Source organism: Phacochoerus africanus, chromosome 1, assembly GCF_016906955.1.
Source record: "Phacochoerus africanus isolate WHEZ1 chromosome 1, ROS_Pafr_v1, whole genome shotgun sequence".
NCBI classification, from domain to species: domain Eukaryota; kingdom Metazoa; phylum Chordata; class Mammalia; order Artiodactyla; family Suidae; genus Phacochoerus; species Phacochoerus africanus.
The window spans coordinates 31,074,684-31,090,529 of NC_062544.1; the positions used below are offsets into that span (position 1 = coordinate 31,074,684).

A 15,846-nucleotide genomic window follows, 5' to 3' on the forward strand; every position below is an offset into this window, starting at 1 on the left:
TGTTACTTGCTAGGTCTCTGCCAAGCTTCTTAACCTCCTTGAGCCTCAGTTTCCTCTTCTACCGGTGTGAATAATGGTAGTTCTTCCCTCCCTGGGGTGTTGGGAGGATCAAATGATTAATGCACATACTGTGCTTAGCACGATGCCTGGCACATTTCAGTATGATTGTTTCTCTGTGGGAAATGCCAGGTCTTCTGTAGTTCAGTGCCATGGCTGGCCAGGTGGAATCCTCACATTTACCAAACTGCAGTATGTTTAAATTGGACAGTGCAACAGTCATATGTGGAATATGACACACAGCGAAGAGGGATTTGGCCACAGCTGCTTAGGGAATTGGTGGCAGAACTCAAGAAAAAGACCCAGAATTTCCATTTTTTGAGTGCTTATTTAGTAGTAGGGCTTACTGGGTCTCAGAACCAGTGTCTTAAGCTTCAGAAAGCAAAAAGAGGAGACAAATAAGGCAGGGTTTGAATATGTAACCACAGAGTAAACATAACAGCCTAATATAAAAGGGCAAAAAGGAAACACTGAAATTTAAGTATCAGACATTCAATAGATTGTAGTCACTAAAAATCCATATGGTAAATATTGATTTGATGTGGGTAGATACCGTTGATCTAAGTGAAGGAGATACTTTTTCCCTTAAGTGAAGGGAAAAAAGGAAATAAAACTGCACATAATTTAATGCTAAAAATTAAAAATGTTTATATATAAAAATTAAAAAAATATATATATATAGTGCTTTGAACCAGATGTTATGTTTGCTTACTGCTGTTGGATAATAGGGTTTTTGTTTTTGGTTTTTTGTGTGTGCTTTCTACAGTGCGTACTTGCTGCTTTCATAATCAAGAAAAACAATGAAGATTATGAAAGATTTCCAGTCTCCAGTTTCCACAGGGAGCCTGTAGCTCATTCTCATCTCTCTCAGCCTGCAGGACTCCTAGTGGCTTCAAAGCCTGCTTTGTTTACAAAAGGATGATTATGTGGGGTGTCCAGGGAGATTGACTGAGAGAGAACAAAGTGAGACATGTTTTATTGAAGACACTAACCAGAGTCAAGACACTTTCACAACAAAAACCTTTAATGAATTCAGTGGATGGCTGTTCCAGTCAAAGGAAATTGGGTAAATGGGAAACGGGAATGTTAGCCAGCTCTGCAAGGGTGGACGATAGACCTCTTTATCTCTACAGGGAAAAGATTGCAAGGGAGGACAACAGACTTCTTTATCTCTACAGGGAAGAGATTATAAATAAAGTCCATGATGATCACGATTTTTATTTAGCTGGGTATGGGTTAACTCAGTTTATCAGGAGTCTGATGGGGTCAGTGTCACAGGTGTCCCCTCGCCCCCTCATCCCACTGGCTTTCTGACCATCTTCCTTCAAATCACGTGTGGATTCTGCTGCCGCTCTCTCAGGCCTCAGGAGGTCTGTCTTCCCAAACCTGCCAATTCTGTTAATGCCACCTGATTAAAGTTCTTTTGTCTTGGATCTGGTGGTTCCTCTCTGCCCAACTGCTTCGTCCACTGTGCCCACATTTCTTTGTTGCATCCTGCCCTGCATTTGACCCTTTGCCGTTCCTCAGGCCCCCACCTTGCAGCTTTGGTACAGTTAGCCTTGTTCTCTCCCATGTCCAGTCTTAGCTGCTAGAGCTCCCCACCACCCAGGGCAGAGTCCTGATCCTGTGTTCTCAGAAGGGATGGCCAGACACCATTGACCATTTGACTTTTCTCTGTCTGTGCCACAGTCACAGAATCTCTGTGACTTTGGTGTTCTTGACAGTCACTCTGTAGCCATAAGAGCATGGAAGATGGACCCTGACCAGTCAATGCAGGCCCACCCTCTGAACCTGGTTCTGTCACCTCTTGACTACAAAACTTCAGTCAGTTTATTTAACCTTTGCTTAGCCTCAGTTTTCTTATCTGCAAAATGGTGATAATAATAGCTACCTGAAAAAACGAGCAATTATGTGTAAAATGCAGCTAATTCATCTGCTACACAGCTAGCATTCAAGTAATATTAGTTGTTACGGTTTTATCATTTTATTACAGAAGCAACCTAACCTATCTGATGGTAAGAGCACAGACTCTGGAGTCAGGCAGATGTGTTTAATCTGCACTTCCAGCCGTGGCTACCTGTGGCACACCTGAGGGCTTCAGTTTCTTCTATAAAATGTGACCATGAAGAGTGCTGACTCTAGTACTTACTTTAGAGACTGAGTGCAATAATGCAGATGAAAAAGGCACTTGCAAAATGCCTGGTACACAGCGCAACAAAATGTTTGCTATTGTTTGCATTACAGATGACAGACTGTCTCACCAGCTTTTTCTCAGAAGGATGACTATGAAATTATTTTTACCTTTATAACATTCCAGAGTTCACATTTGAATTGTAAAGTCGATCAAGATTTCATGGTTGTGCTGAAAAACCGTAACAGTATATGAGCGAGATTAAAATCAAAATTGGCAAGCTGAATTTTCCCTCTGTCCAGGAGAATGAGCTCATTTTGTCCTAAACCAGACTCTCTTTGTCTCAAGTACTCATGAGCTGAAACCAAGGGGCCTCTGAATGGGCGAATCTGGTGGCTAATGGCAATGTGTTTGGATGCACATGTGGATGTGCATAATATATGTTAATAATATAATATTAAAGATATAGTCTCTTTGCTTTATCTAAATGTAAAGTAAAATGGTAATTCAGAAAATTGTATCTTGTTCAAGACTAAAAAAGTGACTCAAAAGCATCCTAGGAATCACTAGGAACAGGAAAATATGACCTCATCAAGTCAGCTAGGGGTGGCTAGTCATCTTCTAGAGAAAGCCAGCCTTTGATGTCATTACAACTCCCCCCAGTTTAGAATGACCATAAAGCTTTATGAAAACTGAGTCTGATCATCAAATAGCTCAGCTACACATGAATTTCAATTCCCTGAAAGCCTCTCTAGTGAAATCTACCTGTTAGAAAACATTATAATTGAATTCTAGATTTACCAAAACAAATCACTTAAGTCCTAATGCAATAAGGGGGTTGTTTTGTACATGAAATGGAGTTTTAACCTCAGATATTAAAAAGATTTTATATCCATTGGCTCATAAATGATGACTAAGCTTTATGAACCAGGTACCTGATGCTTTTTCTAAGAAGAAATAAGCACCAAGGAATCCAGGGACCAGGGCTAAGCTCTGAGGACATCTGTGGGACATCAGTTGCCCATCAGATTGAGACTTCTATTTTCAAACCTGGGTTCCAGGACCACATGATTTCTCCACCTGAGACCTAGGTAATTAGTTTCTGCAGCAGGGAAGAAGTCCTTGAGGTTAAACCTGTTTACAAAGACGCTCAGCAGAGAGTAGCTGTTGTCCTGACTTCAAGATCTATATAAACTTGACAGAGATGATTAAAAAGGAGGGGAATACTCAAAACCAAGTGAAAACACAAGCTTGGCAGCAATCCTCAACTAAAGAGTAGTTTGCTTAGCAGAGACTTAAATAAAAGTGAAAGAGCACACTTTAAAAAAATGGCCATGTAAGGTTTATGTATATATGCTACAGTCAGTATTTTATGTGCCTCACAATGACAATGATCAGAGAGTGTTTATTAAATTCCCATGTGGAGTTCCCATTGTGGCACAGCGGAAACAAATCTGACCAGTATCCATGAGGATGCAGCTTCGATCCCTGGCCTCGCTGAGTGGGTTAAGGATCTGGCATTGCCGTGAGCTGTGGTGCAGGTTGCAGATGCGGTTCAGATCAGCCATTGCTGTGGCTGTGGTGTAGGCCAGTGGCTACAGCTTTGATTCGACCCCTGGCCTGGGAACCTCCATATGCCACATGCGGCCCTAAAAAGACACACACACACAAAATTCCCATGTGTGTCTAGTGCTATGGTACTATGTGTCTGTCAGACAAATCGGTCTAAGCAGAAGGGAGTCCTTCTCTTATACTTCAGTGTGCTTACAAATTGCTGCAGGTGCTTCTTAAAGACACTGACTCCCATGCATTGCCTCCAGAGGCTCTGATCCAGTAGATCTCAAGTAGGTCTTGGAATCTTCATTTTTCTTAAAGAATTACATGGGGTAGTTTTGATATGGATGCCCTTTGAGAAACACTTGGTTTAACAAACACAGTAAGCTATAAACTGAATCAGAACACTACACACTGCAAAAGGAGGAAGACAATAAATCCAACAATGTAGTTATGTAACCATACGATGAAAAAGACAAGATATTTAAAAGCTGTCTGAAATTTGTGGGGGTTTTTGTTTTTGTTTGTTTATTTGTTTTTTATGGCTGCACCTGTGACATGTGGAAGTTCCCAGGCCAGGGACTGAATCCAAGCCTGTGACCTATGCTGCAGCTGTGGAAACACTGGATCCTTTAACCCACTTTGCCAGGTGGGGGACTGAACCTGCTTCTCTGCAGTGACCTGATTTGGATTCTTTTTTTTTTCTTTTTTTTTTTTTTTGCTTTTTAGGGCCACACCCATGGCATATGAAGGTTCCCAAGCTAGGGGTCAAATCAGAGCTACAGCTGCTGGCCTACACCACAGCTCTCTGCAACACCGGATCCTTGACCCACTGAGTGAGGCCAGGGATCAAACCTGCAACCTCATGGTTCCTAGTCGGATTCATTTCCACTGCATCACAAGGGGAACTCCCCAATTTGGATTCTTAACCCACTGCACCATGGTGGGAACTCCTGAAATCTGTGTTTTAAAAAACTTGCAGCCAAGTATTTAAAGAGGCCAGTTAGCCCCTACAAGAGGCATGAAAGTGAACCTAAAGCTAGCAACTTTACTTAATAAATGATATTAATTGATAATTGGAATAGTAATACTTAGTACTATTTGAGTGATTCTCTACCCTGTGTAAGTATGGTGCTAACCTATTGCAGCACTGGAGCTCCTGAGTGATTCTCAGTAATCCCTGGGTGGATGCATATTAGATCATTTGGGAGCTTTTAATGAATTGATCCCTGCACCCCAGCTCCAGAGATGACCCAACTGATCTGGTTTGGGGTTCAGGCACGGGCACATTTATAAAGCTGTGCAGGTAGCTCTGATGTCCTGGCAGGACTGAGAGTCACTGTCCACCTCCTCTACCTCCTCCTCTACACACACACCTTTTAAAAATATAGGTAAGGAAACTACATTGCAGAGAGATTAAGCAATTGGAGGTAGGCTCCAGTGTCAGAAGATTAGACTGCACAACGGTCAGGGGAAGGGAAGATACCCTGATTGAGAAGAGATTGTGAAATCGAGCTGTTACTGGTCTCCCGGCAGCCCAGGAGAGGAAAAATCTGCACTGAACAAGGGAATTGGAGGAATAACTATCTTGTGGGGGTTAAAATCTTTAAAAAAAGGGATGTTTTTCTTTGATGAAAAGGAACAGAAAAACACTAGAAGATATTCCAAGGAGGAAAATTACCCCCTTTTCTCTGGTGTGTAGAAACTAGACAGTTAAAGTTTAAGTGATGTTTAGGAGGCAGCGTGGCACCTCCCACTCTCTTGACCCCACGAGCCCCCGGCAGAGTTATGTGTTGTTAGCAGCACTCTCTCCCCTAAGCCCAAGCCCAGCCTCAAAATGCTTCTTAGCATAGCACTCACTCCCACCATTGCCTCACACTGGGCACTTGAGTTGACTCTGTCTGCCTCCTCTCGCATTGTGAGAAACGTCAGCTCTTTGAACTTAGACCTTACTTCTGGTGCTAGCTTGACCCATTCTTAGCTGTGTGGTCTTGGGCAAACCACTTAAGTTCCTGAATCTCAGTGCCCCCTCTAAGTTAAAAAGAAGCAAAATAAATGCCCATCTTGTAGTATAATGTAAGGTAAGTGACAAATGGAGTGTCTGGCGCATCGTAGGCCCTTAGAAATGGTAGCCAGAATTATAGCTCATCTGTAAAGTCATGGGAGTGAATGTGATTGTCAACAGCCTTGAGCTAAAAGTATAAAACTAGATGAAACTCCAACATAGAGCCTTGGAAGTCCTCATCCAGTCAGAGCCCAAGTGGAATCCTGTATTTTACAAGGAAGCTTCAAGTTGGGATGAAGTAAATGGAATTTGCCAAATGGCCTGCTGACTGTACATGGAGTAACTCGTACAACAGAGCAATTCTCTGCTCTGGGATGTTTGCAATTAGTCCCTGGATGAAGAGAACAGCAGGAAAACAACAACAAGAGTGAGAGCTATTCAGGAGCCAGAGCCTGAAAACAGGAAGCAAAGGGGAAGATGTCTCTACCCATCCCCTTATCCTACCTCCCTTGCCTAAATTGTCCTCTTTTCTCACTTAATCCTAACCATAGCCCTACAAGGTATGATATTATAATGATGGTGCCAATTTGACCGATCAGAAAACCCAGATCAGAGAAGATAAATATCCCTCATGGAAGTGGAGCTAAGATCTGAGTTCGTGCAGTTAGACTCCAGAACCTGAGCTCTTTGGTGGGTACTAGAAACATGGTCATCAAGATTCCTTGACCTAATTAAACAGTAAATATATCCCTCTAGTGGGACACGTGTGCCATAATCTTATATTTCTTGATTACTCGAATAATTGAAACAATCTAGTCCCATTAAATAAAAACCCTGTCAGTTATATTTGGTTCATCTAGAGAATTATAGAGAGCCATGCTAGTAAGCAGTGGTTATTTGTGGGTATTTATCAATTTGCTCTTATTTTCACAAGTTAAAGAATGAAGAGATTAAAATTCAGTCTTTTAAAATACCCTTCTATGTGAGAAACCTCATAAAATAATTCTTTAGGCTTTTTGAATTTTTTTTATTTTGGCTTTTTATGGCCACACCCATAGGGGTTGAATCAGAGCTGCAACTGCCTGCCTACACCATAGCCACAGCAACGCAGGATCCTTAACCCACTGAGTTAGGCCAGGGAACGAACCTGCATCTTCGTGGATACTAGTTGGATTCATTACTGCTGAGCCACAGTGGGAACTCCACTTTGGGTTTTTTGAGTTAGAACTGCTGTCATTGGCAGGGAACATGGAACCCAGTGAAAAGAAAGTGAAATAAATACAGCATTTTTATATGCTGTGTCCTATAGAATCAAGGTAAATTCTCAAGGAACAAAAATAAGATAAATAACTAAGTATGCAAAAATGATGTTTTTCTTCAGATGGATTATTATGTGCAGTGTGGTTCTGGCCTTTCTAGATTGGTGGCCATGGCCTTGGGCCTTACTGCTGCCAAGATATGGGAGCTTTTGTGGAGGGGCTGGGGTTTGAGTAGGTGCTTGAAAGAGAATAGAGCTGGCAGATGCTCAGAAATCAATGGGTTTTAAACCAGCATAGAATGCACTTTCTTTTCCTGCAGATATTAGAGAGGATTTTATTTTAGAGAGGGATTTGTGGTTTGAATTAGAATAGCACTATTGTGACAGAGTTGGCTTTCTGTCTAAGTGATACATTTGCTGAAAATTATATCTGTGCCTTCAGTAGGAGCTCACAGTAGGTTATAGCTTACTATTATGTTTTGAAAATAATTCCATAAGCAGTAAGACAGCAGAAGTTCTTTAAAGTGATATTGACTTAAATGTCATTTTCTGTCAGCCTAGGAATTATGATGATTTAGATTTCATTTCCTGGATGAATGCTGGAGGTGGTTCCTTAGTATAGCAACAGAGTCTTGGATACCTCTAGGGTTTCATGGGGAAAAAAAAAGGTATTTGGTCATATTTGGACTATAACCTTTAATACCTAAAAATGTGCTGGGAAATTTGGACCAAATTTTCTAAAACAGTGTATATTTCTCTCTCATATATCCACCTTTGGAAAGGTGAGGTAAAATGTCACATTGGGTAGATCAGAGATTCATTTGGAAGGTTTATGAGATGATATGGTCTAGGCAATGAAAGAATTAAGTATTCGATGACACCCAGAGAAACATCAAAGAGAATCAGACTAGAGATCTCAGAATACCAAATAGATCTTCAAACCTATCAGTTTCCTTCAAGCTCTAAAATGCAAGGATCATATGCCTTGACAAATATTAATAATGGCATCTAAAACTATTTCTGCCTGAATTCTCCTGACCTGAAAGTTGGATTGGGCATGGGCAGAATATGCAAGACATAATTGGAAGTGCTTAAACAAAAAAGTGCCCAGAAACCTCAATATATTTAGAATAATACTTTGCTCATTTGGAAATTAATGAAGTGTGGACAATTGTATCATCGAGTCTTTAAGAATTCTTTAGAGAAAACAATGCTAAGTAATGGCTATTTTAAATTGCAAAGATAGAAGCCAGAACATTTAACCTATAAATCCCAAGAAAACTAAAAAAGACACCAAAAGCTAATTGGTAATGAATGAATTCATTCAAGATACAAACACTACTCTAGAAGTTGGTTATGAATCCCTCAAATTGGTGACATCAAGAGACAAGTAGATTATGGCATTCTGGATATTTTGCTTCCTTTTTTACTTGTCTTCATTATTTTATTTAGTTTGGTATATTTATTATTTCCAGTCTTAGAGGATTTTTTTTTCTCAATTCTTTGTAACTTTTAATGAAACTAATCCATCAGCTTATAATTCAATTTGGGAAATAAATAGACAATAAAATATTTTTGACATTTTTAATAACAATATTTTTTAAGGGGTGGGAGAGGGAGTAGCAATAAACAAAGGAAAGAAATTATATGTTGCTAGTCCTAAAATATCCTTTCAGAGTTTCCCGTGCATCTCTTTATATTTAAAATTTTGAATTTTCTTTGTTTTCAAAAGCTAATTGACAATGAAATTTCTCTTAAGCATTTCCAAATGCATTTCTGCCCCATAATTAAATCAACTGCTAATGTTATGTTCCACTACATAAATCAAATTTGTTCCTATTTCAGGAACCTTGCAAAGTGTCTATAAAGCAATAATTGGAAAGAAAATGCTAGCCAAATTCTTGTTAGCAAAATAAAATCTGGTGAAAATCAAGTTGTTTAGATAATCCCAAAGAACTGGGAGCCAGTGCTTTATCCACAAAGACATCAGAATTAAATGGAACAGTTCAGGCCTCTAATATGTCCAAATGCTTTGTCCATCTTTGACTTTGCATGACTTCTGGATAAAGTGGACAACCAGCATGTTCTATCCTAAGGATTGTTGTCTCTCAGCACCCATAGGGTATTGGTTCCAGGATCCCCTACAGATACTAAAATTCACTGACACTCAACTCCCTTATATAAAATGGTATATGGGGACTTCTCTGGTGGTCTAGTGGTTAGGATTTGGTGCTTTCACCAACATGGCCCGGGTTCACTCCCTGGTCTAGGAACTGAGATCCCACATCAAGCTGCCTGGTCTGGGAATTGAGATCCTACATCAAACCACTGCATAGTGTAGGAGGGTCAGCCCTCCATATCCATGGATGTGGAATCTATGGATATGGAGGGCTTGACAATACAGCCATTCTCTGCAGTTTTGTGATGCTCATTAAAAAAGACCTGATAATTATGACCAGAAGGGAGAAGCAAAAACTTTTAAGCTCTCAGGTTTTAAAGAGCTGCATTTAGAAGTGTCATAATGGGTGTCATTTTCAAAGAGGACCCAGTCTGGGGCAATTCCTCAGCCCTGTAATAGTTACAGAGCTGCTGCTAATGTGGTCCAGGCCTCCTTCAGCGAGAACTCCAACAGTAAGCTTGTCCTCTGTGATTCGTTTTCACGAATTCTTCTTTTCTAGTAGCTCAGCCTGTAATAGAAAACAAAAATGACCACAACAAAAATGAAAAAAAGAAACTATTTACACACAATTGAAGGTTACACATGTGCTAACCAGAAGAGATTGAAAACAAGCTCATCCCTCCAGTCTGTTGGCTGACTTACCTGAGCTCCTTGGCTATCCTTTTGTGTTTTTTCTGGAAAAATCCTCTTAGAATCTCCATTTAAAAATCTGCCCATCCCCTGTTAATTACTGTGGATGTAATCTTAATCCACACTGTCTCATAAACTAGAAACCTGTGCACCTTGCTACCTCCCTTCCATACAGCCATTGTGCTGTGGCTCCTGAAAGCTGTCTCTCAAATTCATCCAGGTCCTCTGTCCCTGCTGATGAAGTCTTGGTTCAGGCCAAGCAGTTTTAAACTGGATTTGTGCAGTCTTCTACTGAGTCTCTTCTATTTCTTGTTCTCTTCACATGGTCCCTTGTGGGATCTGTGTTTAAGAGCTCTAGTGAGAAGGCATTCAAGACTGTCACTACTCTCTAGCTTGTCTCAGAGCTCTACCATTTACCTCTTTGTACAGGCCTCAAAGCATGAAGGTTTGGGGAAGAATTTGGGCTTTGGAGGCAGATCAGTGTTCTAATTATGACTCAGCCTCTTATTTATTGATTAAACATGGGCCAGTTAATAACTCTATATTTCATGCAGTTTGTCAGCACTGAGGGGTAGGATGGGATGAGACGGAGGATCAATAATGAACAAAATAGGTCCCTGCATCCATGGAGTGTATGATCTAGTGGGATCACTAAGTATTTAGTGGTAGCATGTTTCTAATAGGCAAATTGTGTCAGAGACCACTCGTTGCCTACCAAATATCCATTCTCCCCATCTCCTAGATGGCAGTGTATTTTGCTGAAAGAACTGAAGTTCCCACGTTCCATTCCTGCCTGAGATGGTCAGTGGGTTGTAATTGAAAGTCATTGAGCGGGGTTTCTGGGGAATCTATTTAAAACGGGTCTGACTCAATGGGAAAAGACTTTCATTTGCCATTTTCTCATTATTCTTTCTTCCTGGTTACGATACAGATATGACTGGAGTTTGAGCAACTATCTTGGGCAGTGAAGCAACTTTGAGGATGGAAGGCTTTTTTGCTAAGGAAAGTAGACAACCAGGTTACTGATGCCTATGGAGGCTCCATGTCAGCCTTGGATTGCCTGTCTTAGGACTTCTGTGGGAGAGAAAATACCGTAAGTCTCTATCTCACTCAAATTTCCTTGAGTTTTCCATTTGTGTAATTGAAGCCAAGCCTAAATTATACACAATGTAACTATATATAGTCACTACTTAAATGCTAGATTTGGAAATCAGGAAACAAAATCATTTGTTACTTAAAGGATAAGTAACAAATCATTTATAATCTTGATAATCATCTCTTCTATTATCATTTAAATAATCACAATGATGATGATAATGTGTAATAGTAAAGCAGTATTTATGTAAATAAATCTTGCCTTGGCATAATCTACCTTAAATATCCTCAAGTTACCTAAAAATTGAGGACAGACTTACAATAATGCTTTTCATTCTTGCTTCATAGTCTTTGTTTTCTCTGTGTAAATTCAGTGTTTTTATATTTTTTTCAATTTCTGATACGGCCCAGGAATGCCAGATATTTAACATACATGCCACCACTGGCCAATCCTGTATCCATGCCAGACATTAATAATCGATGATGCTATTTTCTTTCTCTCAGGCTCTTTCTCATAAACCTTTTTAACATAGTACCAGACAGCTCCTGGATCAGAACTGGCAGGAGACATACATTTATTTTAAGCCACTTTCAGTAACTTTGGAAATGTTGGGCAGGGTTGAATATGGCAAGTTAATTTTTTTCTTCAGATAGAAATATTGAGGAGCTTTCTTGAGTATCATAAACTAAATAAACTTCCAGTTCACTGAGTGAACACTGATTTTCTGTCTTCAGTTTTAGGGAAAGGAAAATAGGTCAGGGGGACGCATATTTTGCCTACAGTAGCTCAATATCCAGTATAAACTAGTGAACTTTAGGGAATAGGCCACATTTATTTGGGCACCCACTGTTTTCAAAGCTTTAAATAATGAGGATGTTGAGAGAGATTATAATTGTCTCTTTTCTTCATGGATTTATAATCTGAGATATAGGATAAATATAAAATTTAAATATGTAGATATTAATAGTAACAGCTAATGGTGTGCTACAGGTCTTTAGGGAAGATCAACAAACTTCTAAATGCTACCTCTGTTATAGTCATTGAAATGAGAATACCTCATGAGGACTTCTATGTGATGGGCCCCATGTACTATGGTTTTTGTATAGATAGTGGGGGCTGCATGGTTCATCCACATTCCTCCTTCCCCAGGACCTCCCTCTAGATGAACAAAGGTAGATTCACAGTGCCACGGGCCCTACATGACTTTTGGGGCCTCTCCCATTCCATGGTTGGTTTAACCTATTGATTGACCTGATCCAACCTGAGCCAATGAAATTCTCTCTCTCTCTGGAATTTGCATTGGGAATGAAGAGGCCAGGGACTGTAACCACTGAAACTGAGCCACATATCTACGTGTTCCAGAAAGAATGGGCAGCATTGCTGCTACTGGGATCCTGAAGTGATACTAGTTCCTGCTCCCTAAGCAGTTTACCAAGCTTGAAACCATTGAGAACTGTGGGGAGGTCTGTATGTGATTATGAGCATTTTAACCCATTCTTTCTTCCCTTCTTCCTTGAACACTGAGGTACCCCAGTATTTCAGTAATCACTCTACTTCTCTTTCTCTCTTTTTCTTCTTCCCTCCTTCCTTTAGAATCAGATTTGTGGAGTTCCCACTGTGGCACAGTGGATTAATGATCTGGCTTGTCTCTGTGGAGGTGCTGGTTCTATCCTCAGCCTAGCATAGTGGTTAAAGGATCTGATGTCGCTGCAGCTGTGGTGTAGGTCACAGCTTCAGCTCAGATTTGATCCCTGGCCCAGGAACTTCCATATGCCATGCATGTGGCCAAAAAAGAAAGAATGAAAAGAAAAAAACAAAAAGAGTCAGATTTGCAATGAAAGAACTTTTACTACTTTTACTAATACAGATGTGTTATTTTCTTTCATTCTCACTGCAGTGCTAGGAGGAGGTAGTGTATCCTCCATGGTTAAATAAGGACATTAGGACTTAGTGAGATTATAGAATTTGACCGCAAATCACCCACCTATTAGGTGACATAGCTAGGCCTATGTGCTTCTTGAGGCAGGACTTTAAGAAAATGTTTGGTCCTACATGTGGTAAAACAGCATTTTTCATTATCTGTAGTCCAGAAGATCAATAGATTACCTTCAGATAACCATGGTTCTGGATGCAGCATTATTGGAGCTCAGGAAAAACAACTCTTTGAAGTGTGGGCCTGCTTCACCTTTTCTTTTGACCTCACTGTCATTGGCACTTTTGCTTCAAATACATTAAAACTCATGGGAAATATGACAGTACATAGATTTTGTTGTCTTTGATATAGCGGGTGATGTATTTGTGCTGTACTTGATAGAGCAGATAAAGATAATAGCAACACCAATAATCTCTTCCTATAATTTTCTTGACTATCCCCTAGCCATGTACCTTTCTTTCTTAAAATGTAGCTCAAGATTCACTTTTAGGAAGGCTTTCTTAATTGATTTTATCCCATGCTTTACTTTTTTCTTTCCTTTTTCTTCAGAGCCACACATGCAGCATATGGAGGTTCGTTCCCAGGCCAGGGGTGAAATCAGAGCTGCAGCTGCCAGCCTATACCACAGCCACAGCAATACCAGATCCAAGCTGCATCTGTGACCTACACCGCAGCTTGTGGCAATGCCGAAGCCTTAACCCAATGAGGGAGGCCAGGGATCAAACCCACATCCTCATGGATACTAGCTGGGTTCATAACCCTGAGGCACAACAGAAACTCCATGCTTTTAAAATTTTTAGCAGAGGTTGGAATTAAATGGGCAAAAAGGATGCTTATGCTCAAATCCTGATACATTGTACCCTGGGTATCTTTCCTTTTTTGGAGCGGGGCATATCCTCCTTACCCCTTGAGGATTTCTTTCTCTACCTGCTCTTTGGCCAGGAGGCTGGCCTGCTTGGACCACATAAGGGGGCTTCATTTTATCTTGGCCAATGAGAGAGGGAGACCAGTAGATTAAGGAGATGAAGGAGATGGAGATTGGGGTATTATTCCCTACCTTATCTCTCTGGGGTCACCTCAGGCTGGCTGTTTCTCTGCACTAAAGTTCACTTGTCTCCTACATTTTGCTCCTCCTACCACTTCTCATTTTCAGTTCCAGTTACTGTTCCTTTCCCTCTCTCCTGAGCTCTAGGAGTGGTAGCAGTTCCATCGTCCCTTGTATGGCAGTTCTGCATTATTCCTTATGATTTCCTGTGTCCTGCCTGCTTCCATAAATAGTCCCTCTTTAGATCATCTTCATGAAGTATACTTCTGTTTCCTGCTGGGCTCCTGAGTGATGCTGATTCTAAGTGCTTCTCGTAACTAGTCCTTCTTGTGCCCTCTTTTCGTGCATTTTCATTGACCCACAAGACAGTTGTTCTATGGTCAGTACTTTCTGATACAGTCCAGTCATTCAAAATTAACCATGAAAGCTGTTATTCAACAGTCAGTCCCTCTGTAGATATATATTGTTTTAGGCCAACCAGGAATCATAAGTTCATACTTAGAGAGAAGACAAGATTGATTGTGAGTCTGATTAGCAGAAATCATTCATTATACTCCCTTCCCACTCCTGCCCTTTTAATGGTATCACTGTGTATATTTTCAGGGGATAACCACATGCCCCTGCATAGAAAAAGCAGAGGGAGAGTTCCCACTTTGGTGCAGTGGGTTAAGAATCCAACTGCAGAAGTTCCTGTCATGGCACAGTGGAAATGAATCTGACTAGGAACCATGAGGTTGTGGGTTCAATCCCTGGCCTTGCTCAGTGGGTTAAGAATCCAGTGTTGCCATGAGCTGTGGTATAGGTCACAGACATGGCTTGGATCCTGCACTGCTGTGGCTGTGGTGTAGGCTGGCAGCTACCGCTCTGATTTGACCCCTAGCCTGGGAACCTCCATATGCCATGGGTTCAGCCCTAAAAAGCAAAAAAAAAAAAAAAAAAAGAAGACGATCTAATTGCAACAGCTTGGTTCCCTTCGGAGGCACAGGTTCGATCCCCAGCCTGGCTGAGTGAGTTAAAGGATCTGGCATTGAGCTGTGGCTCCAATTCAATCTCTGGCCCAGGAATTTCCATATGCTGCGGGAGCAGCCATAAAAGTAAGAGAGAGAGAGGAAGGAAGAGAGTGTGAAAGAAAGAAAGGTAGGAAGGGAGGGGTGGGGAAGGAGGAACAAATGAGGAAAAAAACCAGAGGGACTGTGGATGTGGATGCTTTTTGGATAAGCACTTACTGGGTTTGCTCTGAAAATTCCATTTAATTTGAATTCCCAGGCTACCTGGAAAAATATGCACAACCCTCAAATTTGAGGGCAAAATAAGACTTCCATCCCAGAGTTCTCTCTAAATCATGTGTCACAATTTGTACCTAACATTTTTACAATCAAATGACCTTAATTGTTAGAGTCTAGCATGGCTTTTTTTTTCTTTCAGTTTTTTTCATACGTGGCAACCTACACTTAAAAATGTGTGGAGTTCCCATTGTGGCTCGGTGGGTTAAGAACCCGACATGGCATCCATGAGGATGGGGGTTAGATTCCTGGCCTCGCTCAGTGGCTTAAGGATCTGGTGTTGCCGCAAGGTGCAGTGTAGGTTGCAGATGTGGCTCAGATCCACTGTTGCCATGGCTGTAGCATAGGCTGGCAGCTGCAGCTCCAATTGAGTCTACCCGCTGGCCTGGGAGCTTCCATATGCCGCAGGTGTGGCCGTAGAAAGAAAAAAAAATGTGGAGACTCAGAAGGTCAGACAACATCGTCCAATAGTCATTTCCTGTGCATAATGACTGTCTTTGAATTCACTTGCATTGCCCACAGTGGGGATGATTTGATTGTCTGTGAACATTAGATCCTGAGAAATGCTATTGTCTATGGGACTTGCTTATGATGATTTTACTATGATTTAGGATATAGCTAGCTTTATGCAGACAGTCAGATTTTGTAACTGAATAGTTTACTTTCTCTGTTTGG

General features: G+C 40.9%; 1 protein-coding gene across 1 annotated transcript in view; it reads left to right on the plus strand.

The window, feature by feature from the left end:
- Positions 1-15,846, plus strand: part of ZNF366 (zinc finger protein 366) — a 343,082-nt gene that overhangs the window by 139,703 nt on the left and 187,533 nt on the right. Inside the window, exon 3 of the mRNA XM_047792838.1 lies at positions 10,746-10,907. The gene's annotated coding sequence lies outside the window, so the exon portion shown is untranslated. The remainder of the gene's footprint in view (positions 1-10,745; positions 10,908-15,846) is intronic.